The 18,902-nt window shown below is 38.1% G+C and overlaps 1 protein-coding gene across 2 annotated transcripts in view; it reads right to left on the minus strand.

Moving 5' to 3' along the window:
• GAP43 (growth associated protein 43) overlaps positions 1-18,902 on the minus strand; it is a 457,292-nt gene that overhangs the window by 132,298 nt on the left and 306,092 nt on the right. Inside the window, exon 1 of one of the 2 annotated variants that reach the window (XM_072964929.1) lies at positions 3,443-3,481. The exons of the other annotated variant lie outside the window; for it this stretch is intronic. The gene's annotated coding sequence lies outside the window, so the exon portion shown is untranslated. Of the gene's footprint in view, positions 1-3,442; positions 3,482-18,902 lie in introns of those variants that run through there. 2 annotated transcript variants of the gene reach the window in all.

The raw sequence follows: 18,902 nt of genomic DNA on the forward strand, positions 1-18,902 counted from the left end.
AAAAAAAGAGAGAGAAGAAATATTTAAAAATCCAACAGAAGCCCACATCCTCAAGAAGCCCATAACCTCGTGTTTGAGAACGACAAGTAAATAGTCATAAAAGAGTATAAATAAAAAAAGTGATAAAGGCAAATAGAGAATGTTGGGGGTAGATCCAAACATGAGAGAGCCAAGTAGTTTTCTTCTTATGGAAAATGGTGGGGAGCCATTTTGGCAGCCTTTTTCTTAATTAAACTGTTGTGTTTTGAAAGTTTGACTATCTTGCATGTGACAAATATTGGGCTTCAGAAACCTACAAATATGTGTGATATTACAGTAACCTAAGAACCCTGATTATAGTTGTCCTAAGCCACACCTGCCAGTATGGTAAGACACTGGTACCTCCCCAACTCCTGTAGCCCTCTCCAAGTAATGTCAGGGCCCCTTTGTGAGGCTGGGCTTTTGCTTTTTCCCCAGTCATGTGTGCTCTGGACTCAATCTATTTCCACTCCATCTAATCATCACTGATTATACCTCTGCTGATCTCCTCCTGTAAGTCTGGGACGTCTGACCTCTGCAGTGTATTCTGTAACTATTCCACTAGCCTTGGGGTGGGAGGAGGCTGGACTCTGCTCCCAGAAATATGGAGTACATCCTTCTCTTCACTCCTTGCAGCCGAGTTGAGTTGGCTGCGCCTTTTTATAGAACTTTACTGAAGTTCCTGAATGGCAGAAGGGAATCACAATCAGTAGAGTTATCTTCAAGCGCTTCTGGAAGCGCTGCTCTCAGAGCTCAAAGGCCAGGTGCACACTCACAGGTTACTTATATCATTCCCTTATATCAACTATATGGCTTCCTGCATCCTTCCAAGCCTTTCTCTGAGGCAGGGACTGATAAAACTCCAACACCAGGAATCTGTTCTAGTCTACAATCCTTAGACATCTGATGCCAACAGCAGTAGGCCCAAAGAGAAGAAGAAGATGGACCTTGGTGAGGTATTAAATACTACTGTCCCAAATCTCATTATCTATCCAAAGTTCAGTGACTTACCAGGATGACTGCCAATGGGAATAATCACTTCCTATAAATGGAATACCACCTCCTACCCACCGGTGTCTAACCCTGTTCTCAGATCTCAACGTGACAACACTTCAGTAAGCATGATAGTGATGATAATAACAAATGTTTATAGTGGGCTAAGTGCCAGGTACTTATATTATTAATTCATTTACTCTTCAAGACAATCTCATGAATATGTACAATTTTTTCCCCTATTTTATAGATGAGGAAATTGAGGCCCAAAGTAGTTAGGTCATTTGCCCAAGATCACACAACTGTTAAATGGTAGAACTTGCATTCGAATTCAGACAGTCTGGTTCCAGTGCCCATGCTGCTACCCAGTACATCAGACAGGCTCATGTCAAAGAGAAGAACATTGTCCAAACTCTGAGTCATTCAGAGTTTTTTTAAGTCGAGATTCAAATCACATGTCCTGTAATTCACTCATCTGAAGTATGCAGTTCAGTGGTTTTTAGTATATTCTCTGTGTTGTACAATCATCAATACAATCTAATTCTACAACAATTTTTTCATTGCCTCTCCACCTCAAAAATCTCATATCCATTAGCAGTCATTCCCATTCTTGCTCCCCCTGCCCCTTGAGATCCCTGGCAACCACAATCGCTACTCTGTCTCTGGAAATTTGCTCATTTTGGACATTTCACATAAGTGAAAATATACAACATGTGGTCTTATATGACTGGCTTATTTCACTTAGGATAACATTTTCAAAGTTTGTCTGTGCCACAGCATGTATGAGAATTTCACTCTTTTTATTGCATTATATTCTATTGGATGGCCATACCACATTTTGTTTATTCATTCATAAGCTGATTGACATTTGGATTGTTTCCACTTTTGGGCTATTACGAATAACGCAGCTATTAAATTTCACGTACACAATTTCATGTGGCTGTATGTTTTAATCTCTCTTCAGTATATATCTAGTAGTGGAATTACTGGTTAACTCTCTCAGCTTAAATTATTCAAAATACAGGTCATCAAGAGAACAATCTAGATAGAATTTCTACTGACTCTCTCTAATTAGTTATCCCCTTGAAATGGTTTTTACCGTGAAAAGGGAAAATCCAATCTGTAGTTCTTAGCTTCTAGGACTCAGTGACTAGAGGATCCAAGAAAACACACACACACACACACACACACACACACACACACACTTTACATACACACACATTGTATATAAGAAAGAGTGATATGGACACAATGTAGTTTAAATACCCACAGAGACGATAAATATCCTCCTCGCTCCTATCCCAGCCTGACCCAAAGCAGCCTCATTTGAAGCAATATTTTTCTGGCCAGACCCACATCATAATTTACATCACCAAACCAAACCCCTGGTTTCTCACAGAGAAGATCTTCTTCTATTACAGCATTTTTTGTTTGTTTGTTTGTTTGTTTTTTAAGAACAAGGCATATAGATTCTTGTTTTGCATTTCTGTAACTGCAGAGTTATTTAGTTAGGTTTTGTATACCAAGGGACAAATTTGCCCTAAAGGAGCAATTCCCTTCGTCTTATAAGACAGAAAACTACTTCAACTCTTTCTAGCTCTATCAAGGTTAAGGAAAAAAATATATATATATAGCTTGATTTTTCAGCTTGAACATAATGTAAAAATGTCAAAACACACAAATTTTGCTGAGTGGCTTTAATGTCAAATGTAGTGCCCCCAAGGACTAAACTGCACTAAAAGGATTAAATAATGAGTTGATTTATATAAAAGCATAAAAAAAAAATCACAGGTGATTAAACTATTCCCGGCATTCCCAAACCACTTTCCAGCTTTTTTACTCTATGATTTTCCATTAACTAGGGTTCAGGGGTTTGCCTTTGGGACCACGTCCTACCCTTTATTTCCCTTCAACTTTCTTCTTTCATGGAGTCCCTTCCACACAGGATATGCTCAGTTAGCCATCTGATGTGCAAAGCCAATGGAAGGTAATAAAGGCTATGTATTAATAAGTAAATGTCGAAAAAGATTAACTACTTAGTCATGTGTTTCCCAGCCTTTATAACATGTACACAGTGCCTGGTGCACTCCTATAATTTCCCCTTCCCCCTGTTTCCCTTAGTCCTTGTTAGCTGTGGTCCAGGGCTTCCCCTGCAGCTTAAGTGAGGTTGCTCTCTCTCAGAACCATCTGAACATGGGCCATGTTGGCTCCCTGCAATTCTGGTTAACAAGTATTTCTGCCCCCTTCCCCCCTGAGACTTTCCTTTGGATTGAAAAATACAAGTTTGAAAATATAATGAACCTTGAAGGTATTTTGCCCAGAGGTAGAGACAATCTTGGAACAAAAAAAGGAACAAAAATTCCCTTCACAGCCATAATGTCTAAAGGCAGCCTGTCCATCTTAGACATGCCATCTGATCTGGATGACTTACTTGAATTTAACTCATCAAACAAGTTTTGGGTCGGTGTCCGTCTTGCGCTGTGACGTCTTCTTTCCTTCTTTCCAGTCAGGTGACTGACCTCTTTCCTGAAACTTATCAGTTTTCAACTGTCCACATGGTGGATTTCTTTCCCAACTGAAATCTCTAAGAAAGTTGTGGGTGGAACAGAACCCTGTGCAGAACCAAAAGACCAATTGTTCCTTGGTTGTTAGTCCTATTCTTGATGTTTCTCCTTGTCTACCAGGCTTCCTGACCCACTTGTGAGCCTGCTCCTCTCATGGGCTCCTCACACTTGCTTGTCTGCCTGGATTTGTGATTTTGATCCACCCACCTCACAAGCTATCCTTATACTCTGCCCTTCCTTTCTGGTAGGGAGAGGCCAGTCTCCCTCATCACCCAACAACTGGTTGTATCCATTTCTATCCTCTTACAGAATCATCATTGCTTTTTTGGCCTGTTCACTTTCCCATGGGCTCTGCCTTGCTCTCCTGGTTCAAATACCTGCTTTATCTTCATACTTTACTGCTGCTGCTGGTGCCGGCATGACCTAGAACATTTTACCCTACTTTATCAAGTAGCTGACCTCTGTTCTACCTTAAAAGATACTTGGCCACAATGAATTTAATTCTATTCTCTTTTCATTTCAAAAGTATCTGTACAGACTTAAGAGGGAGAAAGGGAGAGAGAGAAAAACAGAGAAAGAATTTCAGAAGCAGCATTTAAAAATGATGATTTGGAAATTGTCAGTGAATCTGTACAATAATCATCATGTGATTAAAAAGGTAGAGCTTCTCTAAATCTAGCATAACTTAAATTCCCTGAATTAAGTAAATTCAAATACTATTTTTAAAAGGGAAATATCCAGAGGATAGAAGGAAAATAATTTGTCTATCATTACATAACATTTTAATATTAATAAATTGACTGATTTTGAAGGCATTAGCAAGCCTGGTTGTACACATAAAGTTAGAATCAGAGGTACTATCAGATAAAGAGGAGGAAATGAGGCATTTATTCCTTCTTCCTTAACACAGCTACCCTATCCAGATGTTAAAATTAAGAGTGAGTTTGTGTTTCACAATTAGATTAGTCAAGTATGTTGACCACCATAAAATATAATAGCTAAGATTTCTTTATGTGCCAAGAACTGGGTTAATCCAAGAATACTTTTATCAGGTAAGTAATATTATTATTATTACCATTTTAGAGATAGAAATGCTGCTGCCTGTGATAAATTAATTACCTCCCTCAATGTCATCCAGCTATGAAAAGCTGGGTTAGTGATTCCAACACAGCACAGGGTACCTAACTCCAAAATCGGTGCAATTAGCCACTAAGAGAATCAGTAAGAGAATTCTCTGATCACTCTTTCTTTATTTTTTAATTTAACTTTTTTTAATGGAGGTACTGGGGATTGGACCCAGGACCTTGTGCATGCTAAGCACTTGCTCTACCACTGAGCTATACCCTCCCTTCAATCATTCTTTCTTTTTATCCCTCATATCCCCACACTACGTGTTCTGCCTTAACATGAAGAAAACAGCAGCATTGATTCATTTGGCTGTGCTGCTCATGTCAGGAAGGAGCAAAGGTTAGGTCAGTGAACATAGTCTTTAAAAAAAATACTATGCAAAAAGTGCCTTTTCCCAAGATATTTATTCCTTACCACCTGCAGAGTCTATCAGCACTGGGAGGACAAAAAGCCAGTTACCTGCGCATTTTTCTAGACTTCAAAAGGAACTCATCACAATGAATATTCACAAGTCACAATGTAGGAATGAAAAATTAAAAATTTTTATGATACTTCTTAGCATGCTTCATAGTAACTACTACCTATTTGGTGCAAATGTTTACTAAATATGTTTGTTATTTGTTAGTGTATATTTTTCTTCAGTTGAATTGCCCATAGTAGGTGTTCTCTTACATGGGACAGTTTATGACCAGTAATCTTGTCCATGTGATTTCATCTTTTCCTTTTCCTAATTCTCCTTTGTATCATCTCATCCATCTGTCTCTCAGAGAGCAATCAGCACCCACATTCACTATATTTTCTCAGCATTTTTTCTCTGCATAATCTTCAGGTTAAACACATTCTCTTTCTGATTTTCTTTTTCTCTGGATCTATTCCCGACATAAATTCAGCAGTTGGTTAGATTCAGTAATTTAAAGAAGAAATCAATTCCATTCTAAACTCTACTTTTTAATTGAATTCAATTGTAAGTTTTCTCTTGTCTAATTCTATCTTCTCTGCTCACCTTTTGCACTAATCTTATGTTTTATTTTGTTTTGTTTTTAACCTGGGTCTCCCTCTGTGATCATGTTTACATAAAGCCTTCGTTCATTCTCCCTGAGTGTCTAGACCATTCTATCTTTGGGAGTAGGTCCATCTATATCCCAGCTGCCTTGTCCATCTGCAACTTCAAAAGCCATGTCTGTCTGTCCCTCTGATCTTCTTAAATGATTTCCCTAAATGATGCTCCCATCCCAGCTGACCTTTCTCCTCTACTTGCTCCCTTTACCTTGTCTTCTAGAAAAGAACACTGACAGATGATATCCGTTTACAGTTTCTCTGCACCTTTCTCTGAAGTTCACAGGTATGATTTATTTCAGAACATTCAAGGGATGGAAAGTGACTGTTAGATGTGGCTGCCCAAGGAGGACCATATGCCTGCCATAAATCCAGAGGAGAGGGTCCTGACCCCTGATCCCTTGCCTTCTTCTCTCAGACTTTATATTAACACAGAACAATTTTTTCAATATATTACTCTGACACTGAATTGATGTATACAATTACCTGAAACCTCTACATTTCAAGAACTCAGTATTAAGTTTTATGTGCAAAGGTAAGCTATTTTAAAAAGCAGGGTGAATACTTTCCTCACTGATAGTCATGACAAAAATTATATTGTAAAGCTATGCTTTTATTAGGTTGAGCTCTTTTTATGGTGTATATAGCAGGACCGGAATGAAAAGATTTGGGCAAGTTCAGCATCCATCACAGGCATTACTAGTGGTTTGCAACCTGCCCACATCAGTATCTCCAGGGAGACAGTGGATTTCAGCTTCTGCATCACCAACCTGTTGCCAAGGAAACAAGAGAGGGCAAAAAAAAAAAATCCTCAATGACATTCAATTTCAAGGCAGTCAAGACACCCCTGAAAAGAATTTCAACAGTCCCATGAAGGAAGCTGAAACAGGCTTCTAATTATAAATTCTAAGCCATCTCCTCTTACAACAGATTATGCTGTCTGTGCTTAGAGCTCAGTCTTTCAGTCACTCTGTTTACAAAGGCATATGTTCCAGACGTCAGAATAGCAAGAGTGCTTTTCTGCAGGAAAGGGAAGAAAAGAGAGCAAAAGAGAGAGGCTAGGGGAAAAAATGGGTAACGGTGAAGTGGTTAAACACATAGCACACTTCTAAGGCAAATGAAGTCCTAAGGCCTAACCTAGTAGAGCTGGCATAAATTTCAGTCCAGATTTGTCGGATTTTAAATACATTTACAAGTGTCTTTGTGTTGAAGCTGGTTGAGAAATTCTATACACATGCATATATTAGAAAATATGAGAGATCGTTTGGCATTTGTGTTTTTGATTTCACATTTAGATACAAAATATTCAGGGCAGGACTCTCGAGTCACCGCTTTGCCTGAAAGCCAACCCCCACCCCCTGCCCCAGTGTACATAAAACACTTCTAATCCATTAGTTTCATAAGTGCTTCTAACTTTCAAATGCATAAAGGGTTAGCTACAACATTATATTTGAGGACACATAAGTAGTCGTGTGGAAGAGTGTAGGCATGTATAACATAGATCTTTGTGAGGACATTGATAAGTTGGTTGTGTGGAAGCTGCTGGGTATTGATGCCTTGTCCAGAAAGCCCCATTAACCATCCTCAGTGGTCTACCCCGGGCTTCCAATCAGTTCCTTTCTCTCCAGCAGCTCTTCCCATGCCCACCAGCCTCCTATCTCTGGGATGCTCTTGCTCTTTCAAATCTCTGAGATGTAGAACAATATTCCCAGTGAGGAGTATCTGTGAAATGCCTTAGACTAGTGCTTTCCAAACTTTCACATACACATGGATCACCTCTGATTCACTAGGTCTCGGGCTCCAGTAACCTTCCAGGTGATGCCAATCTTCCTGGTCCATGATCCTAGACTACAAATTCCTTGAAGGCAGCAGTTGATTCTGATTAACATATAATATAGTGACTAGCAGGATATATTTAATATATCTTTTTTGAATAAAATTGACATTATGATACTTCCACCCCACCCCACCTCTACTGCCCCCACCCTCACTGGCAAGTTCTTTAAAAGCTTTACAGAGCTTCAGAAAGTCATGATCCAACAGCACTCCGGGCTTACTTCTCGTGGCAGAGTCTAGCCAACTCATCGTCACACCTGATTCCTCCTCTTCTGTAGCTCAGAGCACGGCAATATTTCCCAGCTTCCCTTGCAGTTAAGCATAGCCATTTGACTGCCTTATAGCCAATGTAATGTGAACATAAGTAACATGTGTGCCCCTTCCCACTGTCTGTTTCCCTTCCCCTGGTAACCACTAGACCTAAGAGATGGTGTAGTCTACAGGAAGGAAAGAGCCAGGCCCCCCGAACCATCTCTTGAAGGAGAATTCACCCTCTGATCAGTCACCAATTTCAGACTTTATATGAATGAGAAATGTTTATCATATCTGAACCATTATGCACTTTTTTTGGTTACAGCAGCTATAATTAGCTTAATTATGTATTTCTTATAGATCTTATCACATGGTATTATAATTGTCTCTCCCACTGGAATGTGAACTTTCAAAGGTATATAAATTTTTTTGCTACTCTGTGCATATTACAGTAGGAGGCCAACTTTGCCCTATGAATTAGTAAGTGAAGATGGTGTTGTTATTTAGCCATTCACCTGTTCAACTGATAGAGAACCTGTTAGAAATATAATTTCACTCTCATGCTCCATAAAAAAGAGAAGTAGAGAAAGAATCAAGTTAATTTAGTCATGCTTAGACTGTAGATTCTTTCTTTGGGGCACATATGGTAATGAGTACAGGGAGGAGGAGGCTAAAGATACTGGTATAAAGGCTTCTTTACCTTCATTCATGGCATGTGTGATTTTTCCATGACAGATGAGACTGCACAGAATGAAAAAGGAGAAAGAGAAGGGTATTGAAAAGTGAACAGAGGCTTCAGAGAAAGTGAATGAGCACCGAGCACAAATGGAAAATTATAGCATAAACAAAGTGCTTAAGGGGAAAAATACACTTGTATACATATATATGAAACATGTATTTTATGTAGGTAGATGCGGCTATATAATCTACCTTTTATTTGGGCTCACTCCTTGTGTAGTACTGTGCTAGGCTTTATATACATTATCCATAATCTTTACAGCAATTCTATAAAGGAAGTATTATCCTCATTTACCAACCTGGAAGTTAAGTCTCAGAAAGGATTGATAAATTGTCTGGTGATCTGAACTCATCCATCTGGTTTTAAGCTCAATTTTTTCCCACTTCATTACATTAAGCAAATAATATACTTAGAGAGAGATTGTGACAGAATACTTGAAAACAGAATTATCCCAGAAAATTCAGGACTTATGATTATTGTAGGTACTCTGTGAGACTCTGTAAGCAACCATGCCAGAGAGACATGTCATGTTGGTTTGCAAGCTCCACGAGAGGCAGTCATGCTGGATGTGTGAAATTCTCTTGGAATGGCATGAAGGGTGGGCTCCATGGCTTGGGGATGATCATATGCTTGCTGACGCAGTGGCAGAAATGAAATTGTTTGTTCTCTTACTGAAAAAGGAAGTGAGGGCTGTGATGGTCATTACTACATGATAACTTGGGCATGGTATTGAGAAGCAAAACCTCAGGTGTTCTGACCTCTAAACCTCTGCCTTTCCACTAGACTGGCCCTTCCTACACCTGGAGATGTGGGTCAAACAGACATCTTCAAAGTTCCAGTAAATGAGTGGTTTATTGGCTCTTTTATAGTCCATTGAGTTAATCTTTTAAACTATAATCTGGATACAGTCTCTCAGTTTATTTTCTAATAGGTCTGACTATCTATATTGTTATAAAGAAACTCATTAGCTCCCGAATTTCCAAATCTACCCTTTAAAACTCTATCCTGTATCTTCCAAATCTTTTTCCTCCTTTTATTTTCTAAACTATCCATTTGAAAATGCATCCTTACTAAAAATCTACCATGAATATCCCTTCATTTTTGCATTGCATGGCATTTTTCAACATCCATCCCAGGTCTCATCCTGAGACCTAATCTAAATGGTATTTTAAGCGCTGTATTTATTTTTCCTCTTCTAATTGCAATCCCATTCATAATTCACATCCTACAATTTATTATATGTGCTTTATCCCCAAACTATTTTGTGCACGTACATCTTGCTGGCTTAATTGGGTTACAAAAACTGGGAACCTTCTTGCCACTATACGTAAGCTCCTCAAGGGCAGGGCCTACACCTTTATAAACCCTTGTAGCTCCTACAGCACTTATACATGTACTAACTGTTCATAAACATTTGGAAAAAATGAATTCCACTTCTCTTGCTGTCATATATTACCCAGTACAGTGTTGGGCCTATAGCAAAGTATCTACATGCCTGGAAACACCCATACATACAGTGGTATAGTCTAAATTATTCATAGCTGTGTCCCTAGCCCCTAGTACAGGGAATGGTCCATACAGGATATTCAAAAAATACATGTTGAGCAAATGAAAGAATATTATGAATATTCATAGCACGGTTTCCCTGTTTTCTTCTTTCATTATTCTACATCTATGAAGGAAATTACATAGTTCAAAGCTTCCCAAATTCTAATGTGCATAAGAATCACCTGGAGACCCTGTTCAAAAGCAGGTTCTGTATCAGTAGATCTAGGGTGGGGTGTCTTTAACGGATCCTTGATGATACTCAGGTAGTCTACAGATCACATTGTCAGTAGCAAGGATATAGACAAGCTCAAAAAAGGCAGTGCTTCCACATTTGAGTTGAAATTTACCACTGAACATCAGCATATCTTTCATAAAATGTGTTTAAAGATCCTTGCTTTCTAGCCTCTCAGGAAAGAGGTCCTGGGGCACTAAATACACAACATAAGTATTATACAGCTATTAAAACACCACCACTAATATCCAATCTTCAGTCTACTAAATAAGCATTGATTAAATCCAATTCTGCTTTAGTATTAAGTCTGGTGGGGAGACTCTGCCATTGAAAGATCAAACTAATGGTGTTGCCACAGGGTTTTTGTGTATGACAAAGAGGCAATAATATCAGGAAGAATTTCTCAGAAAGATTTCCAATGGGAATGGAGATTTCCAGCTATTGGAAAAGGATTAAAAAAATACCCAACAACTTTCAGTGCTGTGTGAGAGATAAGCTCATTATTCATTCTTGAATTCTTAACGCTAATACCAAAGAATGTCAAATTAACTGAATTGAGTTAAAGTTGTGGGATCAAGGAGAAATTGAATGTAAAGTTTAGCTATAATCATGCTAAAAGGCAGATAACATTTAAAAATATATCTTATTTTTTCCATATTTTATTTTATGTGCAAAAGTCTATAATCCACCATATCAGCATTTAGAGAAGAATATTATAAGCTGTCATTTGATCACCCCTTATGTCTTCTTAGAAAATAATCTTTTGCAATTAGGGTCACTATCTATACCTTAAATATTTTAAAATGCTAATTGGCACACTCCATGCTATGCAAATCATGGGTAAGGTAGATAATAATAGTTTTCACTGATTATTAAGCAGTGTTGTGCTGTAGGCAAAATCTAAGGGCTCAATTCTGTTGTGAAAGGAACTGATTTTTCATTTGTTGTTACTGCGGTAGATGCCATTATTGCTGCTATTCTGTAGAAAGGTATCCATTTTAGAAGCGCTGGGTACATTTTCAGAATGCATAATCAAATTTACTCTACCCATTTGAACACATTATAGGGCATTTCATATCTATTCAGGTAATATTTTGATATTGAGCCTCATGTATGCAACTTTACACCATGTCCAAGATATAAATTCACCATGACTATGACTATGACTATGCCTGAAAGAGCTTAGTGGATAGTTGAGTAGAATAGATTTTAGGAGATGATATAAATTAGATAGGTCAATCCCATTTTCTTCTCATATTCCTTATCTCTGGCCCTAACCTTCTTTCTGGTCTAATCTTCCTAAAATTCACTCTCCCATTAATAAGTCTTGAGATATGGGCAGAGGGAAGTATAGAGAAGAGGCAAAGAGAGTGTTGGAAAGTTAGGAGAGGTGGTCAAAAAAGAAAGTTAAACAAACAAACAAAAACCAGCAGGTAAGGAAAGTAAGCGTCAGAGAGAGGGACATCTTGTCCCTGGAGAAGCAGGGTAGGGGAAAGAAAGAACCTCGATAATGAGAAGAAATAAAGTCTGCTTAGTGAGCTTCTGACATTTCAAGACAGATTTAGACTTACAAGAAACACAAAAGCAGAATGGCAGCTTTCATTCTCTTCCACCCACTTTAACCTCCAAAACAAGTTCTTTGGAGATTTTAGTTCTTGGAATACTGTCATTATCCTCCACATTATTCCTGCCATAATTCTTGACAACTTTACTATCCACATAGACAATCCCTCTAATTCTCTCATTGTGGTTCCTCCATCGACCCCCGCTTTCAGTTCACTCTCAGACCCTGTCACACTCACTTTTATCTTTGCAGCTCATTGCTTCTAGAACCCAACTACAACAAGTGTTGGCCATCACTAGATCATGCCACTTTTTTACTGCCTCTCACCCTTCTCGAGTCCATATTTCCTTCCTTACATAGTTTAAATTCCATAGTTCATCATTAGAATGCATACATTTGCATGTGTTCCCCACTTATTTGCTCCTCCTCCTTTGTCATGATAGCAGCTTAACAAAATTTCATGGTCAATTCCCTTCAATTCTCCATCTCCTCCTTATCTGCACTCCTGTAGCTGAATGACTAGAGAAAGACATGTGAAACACTTTATCACTGTCCTCAAGCAGGTCTGTAAAGCCACCCCAATTTCATTGCTCTGTTCACTCTCTCACTCTCCAAGACAGTTATTTCACAGCTTTTCTCTTCCTAAAACATCTACCACCTTCTCCCCTATCCTCAATCTCATCTCATGACCTTGCTCCCAGTTCATGGAAAAAAAGCAGTAGTAATCAGAAGAGAATTTCTGCTGTGACAATGAATATATATATGTTCATGTATAATTGAAAAATTGGGCTCTACACCGGAATTTGACACAACATTGTAAAATTATTATAAATCAATAAAAAATGTTAAAAAAAAGAATTTCTGCAGTCATTGGTTCATTCATGGTAGTTCTCACAATGATATGGTTATTTTTATTCATTTGCTTCTTTACATGCTTTTTGTCTGTCTTCTCCACTAGACTGTAATTTCCATGAACGTAGAGACCATGTCCTTCTTACGTATTCTTGAATTAGCAGCTCCTAGTGTCATGGTTGGAAAAATGCTCAACAAATATTTATTAAATGAATAAATCAATGAGTGAATTACTGAGATAAGATGTAGAGTCATTTATTTATAGTTGAGGTTCAGAGTCAGTAGGATTACAAAAAAAAAAAAAACACATGGATCAAGGAGAAGACAGTAGATAAAACATTGTAGAAGTAGAACCCTAATATTTATGGAGCAGACAAAAGGGAAACGGACTGCTGAAGATGTAGAGGAAGTGATCAGTGGCTTAAAAGTGAGAGTACTGCTAGAAGAAAAGGGGACATTAGAACATGCCACATGCTCCGTTGGATGCCTAGCACACAGAACAATGCCCAGGCACTCAAAATACATATGTGCATCTACAGGATGAAAGAAAGAGAAGAATGGGTTCAACAATACCAAATGTTTGAGGAAATCAAGAAACATAAGTTTTTAGTATTTAAGAGGCTACTGGTCATCTTCACAGAAACATTCACTTTCTAATATATTATATAATTAACATGCTTAGTATGTTCATTCTTAACTGTTTGCCTCCTCTGTTAGAATGTACACTTCATGAGGTTAGGCAATCTTTATTTCACTAATGTATCCCAAGCTCCTAGAACAATCTTGCACAAAGTCAAGGAGGTGAGTATCGGACATTTTTAAAGCTTTGGTTTATACACAAAAAGGATTGTTTTTCCATAATGTTTAATTCTTTAGAGAGCGCAAACAATAAAAGCATTACTGTATCATCAGATCAGCCATTGTTCTACCAGTGAATGAGTTGCACATTAAGTGGTTCTAAGATTTGTGCTCAATTCTCCCCACAAATTTACTGTGTGATCTGGAGATAGGTTTAAATGTCAGCAGCCATTGTTTATTGTTCAGTCTGTTCAGTGGAAGTCAGTCCTTTAAATCTCTTATGTAACAACAATAGCAAAGACCAGATGGCCTGATTTTGTCTTTATCATTGTGGTACATACTCCTTCCTGTTCACGGAAGCTATTGTAGAGAACACGTCACTCCGCAAGAGATTCATTCAAGGCCCAGAAAGCCTGAACTTTTCTGCAGATCAAGGATTCACCACTTGAAAGAAATCAACAGAAATCTTTTCTAATCAATGGGACTAGTTTCAGAACTGGGAGATTATTGCAAAACATAATTTACTCCCATTTTTATAAATTTGACTATGTCCCCAAAAACTCTAACTTTTTCTTCATTAATTTTTCTCAAGCTTTCCTCAGAAACAGATCTCTTTTTTATTTCCTGAATTCAGTAGAGAAATATGAAATGGGCTATTTCATGCTTTTGGTGCTTGACCTTTTTTGTAGTTCTTCTGAATATATTTTTAGCTTGGTCTTCTTATTACATCTAAAACTGAACAGGCTTTTAAATTGTTTATTTATATATTTCTTGATATTGTGAAAATCGTTCTATGCCAATTAGACTATGGTGGTTTGGGATGTAAAGGTGGGGAGGATGGAGACAAGTGGATGGTGTGAGGAAATGTTGAGTTAAATGACTGGGAAAGGAGAATGTATGAGAAATTTGGGGAACATTTTGGAGGGAGAAGTAACTGCCTGTGTGGGTGTATGTACATGGAGGTTAAAAATTTTAAGACTGAAAAATGTCTACATCTGATTAAAAAAAAACAAAACAGGTGCATGTCATATATTTAGATGTCAAAAAACTATCACTGCAAATGGTATGAGAGCCAGAAGAATTCAATATCAGAACATCAATTCATCAAGACTGTTGAGTGGAGGAGGCATATGTTCTGAGTACTCTCCATTGACTGGTCAGCTGCTGTTTCCATGGCAATCCATGTACAGCTCAGACAAAAGATGTCTCTCCTACCCAATGGTATCACCATTACATAGCAAAGAACAATGCCAAGATTAACAAACAGACACACTTGGTAAATGCAGTTCGGTACTGCAGCCATCAAATTGTGGGTGATTATTCTAATTGTCGAGTATCTTCAGTCTATATTAGATCCCCAAACACTGGCAAAGCAGCAAAGAAACCTTATATTTTGTCCTATAGTTGGGAAAAATGCTGTTTATCTGGACAATTTCTTGAACATACCACATAGACTGAGAAAAATAATGGCATGTGCTTTAAGCTGGAAAAAGTGAATCTACCAGGGTTTCTTTAAATTTCTCTTTTAGATATATATTTGAATTTTGAATGTAAATGAGTACATTTATCTTAGGTATGTCTGGCATCTGAACAGTTCTTTCAGACCAAAGCCAGTACTCCGTACTGTAAATGTGAAAGAGAATAATCGCTACTCCTCAGAAACTGGAACCAGAAAGATAGCTTTCTTCCAGAAAGTTTGTTGCCACTGTTCCCTTTTCTAAATGCACCCAAAATTTCTGAGTCTTCATTGTAGTGGAATTTGCTGCCGTAGTGGAATTAACCCTCTGCTTTCCATTTGGTCTGCTTTTGATAGCAGTAGCTGGCTTGTCTTGGTGGAATGATTCCATCCCCAGTCTCACACCCTGCACTTCAGGGTAGGTAACTCTCTTCCTAGCTGAGGACTGGGTGGGAGCGAGCCTTCTGTCTGGACAGCCAGGGCCTGACATTCCCCTGGTGATTGGATTAAGATTGAGAATGGGGCCCAGACCAAGTCAGAAGTCAGGTCCAGAGTCAATTCTGGAATTATTGCCTCTGGAACCAGAAAAGAAGCAAGATTCATCTTGTGGATGTGGGTCTGAGAGGATGTGAATCTATCTGGAGCAGCTGGAGAGAAAGAGAGTGGACCTGCCTGGGAATGCAGCCATATTGAGGAGAGCACAGGCAAGAAGCAGGGAGAGAGCAGTAAGATAGGAATCATCACAGTACTTCCCTACTGAATGCCATGAGAGTTAAATGAATGTGTAATAATAAGTCCTTAAATGGTGCCTGATGTATAGGAAGTGTTCAATAAATGTTAGCTATTATCATTACTAATACTGTTTAAACCCTCTTTTAAAGTCAGTTTTAATGGATTTCCTGTCACTTGTAAAAGTCTCTCTCTCTCTCATACATATATATATACATGCATACACAATCTCAAAAGTAGTATATACGAAGCTAGATATTTACCTAGTCCTCTCACTTACAGGCATATATCCGAAATGTGGATAAAATTTATGCACAAATTCAATCATTGTAGTGTTATTTATAATAAAAAACAATTCAAACACCTTAATTATTCAAAAAGCCCAAGAAAGTTAAATACCTTAAGGCCTATCTATCTCTCCATATACTATGTTGTCATTAAAATGATGCCCATTAAGTACTTTCAATGTGCTCATTTATGATGTTATGTTAAATTAAAAGACATAGTGTGTGTCTATAGTGTATGTGCATACTAAATGAACTCAAGTACATTAAATAATTATATAAGAAGACGACTGGAAGAAAAGATACAAAGATACTAGTAGCTGTTTTCTCTGGGTCTTGGTACTGTGAGTGACTTGAATTTTTTTCTTTCATTTTTCTATTTTTATAAATTATACATATAAAGCGATTAGTATTTTAAATATTATTTTTATTATCTATACATTTGTAGAATTTTATATTTTCTATAAATAGATTTGCTATTATTTTAGATACATACTCAGAAAATGGAATTTAGAAAAAAATGCAGAAATGTAAAGACCATAAAAATGTTCCTCTGATTCCATCATTCTTACAGATTTTATAGGAAGCTGAGGCTGAGAAGTTGTAACTAACTCAACATCTCATGGTATTTAGTAGATATTTTAAGGCTCAGAAGAGATAGACGTGAATCATATTTCAGGCTTTTTTTTTCATTCCTATTATAACATATTTTTTTCCTATATGCAGCAAAGAGTGGACGTACAGATCTAAATTTGCATCTGGTTTCCATAGAAACTGTTTTTCGGCTTTTAACATTAGGCAACACCTGTTGTTCTGCGGTCAAACCACCAAATAACATCACAGATTACAGAGAAGGAAAAATGGTGCATATATCTGTCTACAAATAACAATTCCTTAATGTACTATTCCTCATGGTATTTAACCTCACACTATCATATACTTAAGATAACCTCTTTACCGTGTCGGCACATACAATAGCTCTATTTCCTGAATTTTAAAACATTAAATCCATACTTTCATACACTGCTATGGCAACATGGAGCTCACAGCCAGGCATAATTGAGCATCACATGTAGAACTATAGAATTATGCTGCATATTTCATGTGATATTTGAAGACTCTGAAAATTACAACATAGTTAAGAATTTTTCACACAAGCTCTCTGGTTTTCTACATTTGCACAAGAACACGCACACGCAGAGTCACACTTCTAAATATATCAAGTTATTTTAGAAATTGTGTAAACTCTCTTTCTCTGGTTCATTTTTAGGCTTCCTTACTTGCAAGCAAACCAGCTGTTGGGGAAGACATAGGGATTTTCCTTAATTAAAATGATTTCTCATCACTCTGATTTAAAGACCCTAAATTACGATAGCAAGAGTCTCCCTCCCTGGCAAGATTCCTTTGCAAAGAGCAAAAGAATTTTCAGAAACTGGCTTACTTAGGTTTTATTGTCCCTTGGATATATGCGATTAAACCCTTAAGGTAAGTAAAAAATGACTCAAGCGCATTTTGAAAAAAAATATGATCAGCTGCTCAAAATGGTTTACAGGCTATATTATGAGAGAATGTGGCTCATGGTCTAAAACAATTGACGCAGCAGCATTCTGGTCAGTCAAATGAGTATTCGTATTGTTTGTTTATCTGTCCGGCTGCTGCTTGACATCTACTATTTCCTGTCAGGGAGTTAACCCAGCCTCCTGTCAACCCAGCAGCATCTAAGTCAGGAATTCTGAGCAGCTGATCAGGTTCTGTCCATCAGTCTCAAACTCTGGGGTCTATGCTGCTTTTGTGAAAGCATGACTCCCTCTCCTCTATGCCTTTCTCTCCCCTTTCCTCTCTTTCATTGCAAGGTAGTTGGAAGGGGGGGTTAGCTTTGAAGGCTAGCCTGCTTAGTTAGAAGCCCAGCTCCACATGCATTAGCTAGGGGACCTGTCTGAGTCTCAGGCTTCTGCCTCTGAGAGAGATAAAAACATCCATCTCGCATAGTAAAGTGAGGAAGAAATGCGGTGAATCAGACGATAGTAAGCATGAAACTTAGTAGGCGCTCACATGCTTTATTTCCATGATTCTTCTCCACTTCCAAGGTTTTCCAGGATCCTCTATTTGAGGTTAGAGTGGTCACCTCTTGGTGGCACTCAGAAGCCCAGAGCTCCTCCCTCCCGGACAGCTGCTGCTGGCCTCATCCTTCACTCCATGTTCCCACTAATCACAGGAGCAGTAGCAGCAGCAGCAGGAGGAAACCCAAGGCTTTAGGAAAATGAAAAGCATTGCTTCCTCACAAACAGCTATGACCTGCTGGTCTAAAGCCAGGGGAAAATAGAAGATGACTTCCAGATCCCTGAAAGGATGCAATCAAAATAGGATTATGGGAAATGGTATTTGCAAAGTGCTTAGTGTAGTGCCCAGTGCACAGTAAATGTTCGGTAAATGTTACCTATTCCCATAAATTATTTTCAGAGAGAACGGCTAAACAGGTCAGTAAGGGCTCCACTGGGTATTTAGTTGAACAGTATTACATGAACTGATAATTATGGTCACATGAACATGAAACCATTTCTGGCAAAATAAGAGTTTGCCAAGATGAAATTTCACATGAAACATGAAGGGTAGGATATCACACTTCTCTCAAGACAAGAGGAGCAGGTTAAACTAAGTTGTGACAGAAACCACAGTACAGACATTAATTTTACTCTCAGCTGAAGTCGGCACAGAATGACTCCCCCAGATCTTTCACCTTGGATTTGAGAAATATTATTCTGGGGCATAATAATCTCTAATGTGAACAAGAGTGAGAGATGAAGTTGTTTTGAACTTTTCGTGATAGCTCCAAACTCTGTCAACTTTACCATT

This window comes from Vicugna pacos, chromosome 1 (genome assembly GCF_048564905.1).
Source record: "Vicugna pacos chromosome 1, VicPac4, whole genome shotgun sequence".
Classification (NCBI taxonomy): domain Eukaryota; kingdom Metazoa; phylum Chordata; class Mammalia; order Artiodactyla; family Camelidae; genus Vicugna; species Vicugna pacos.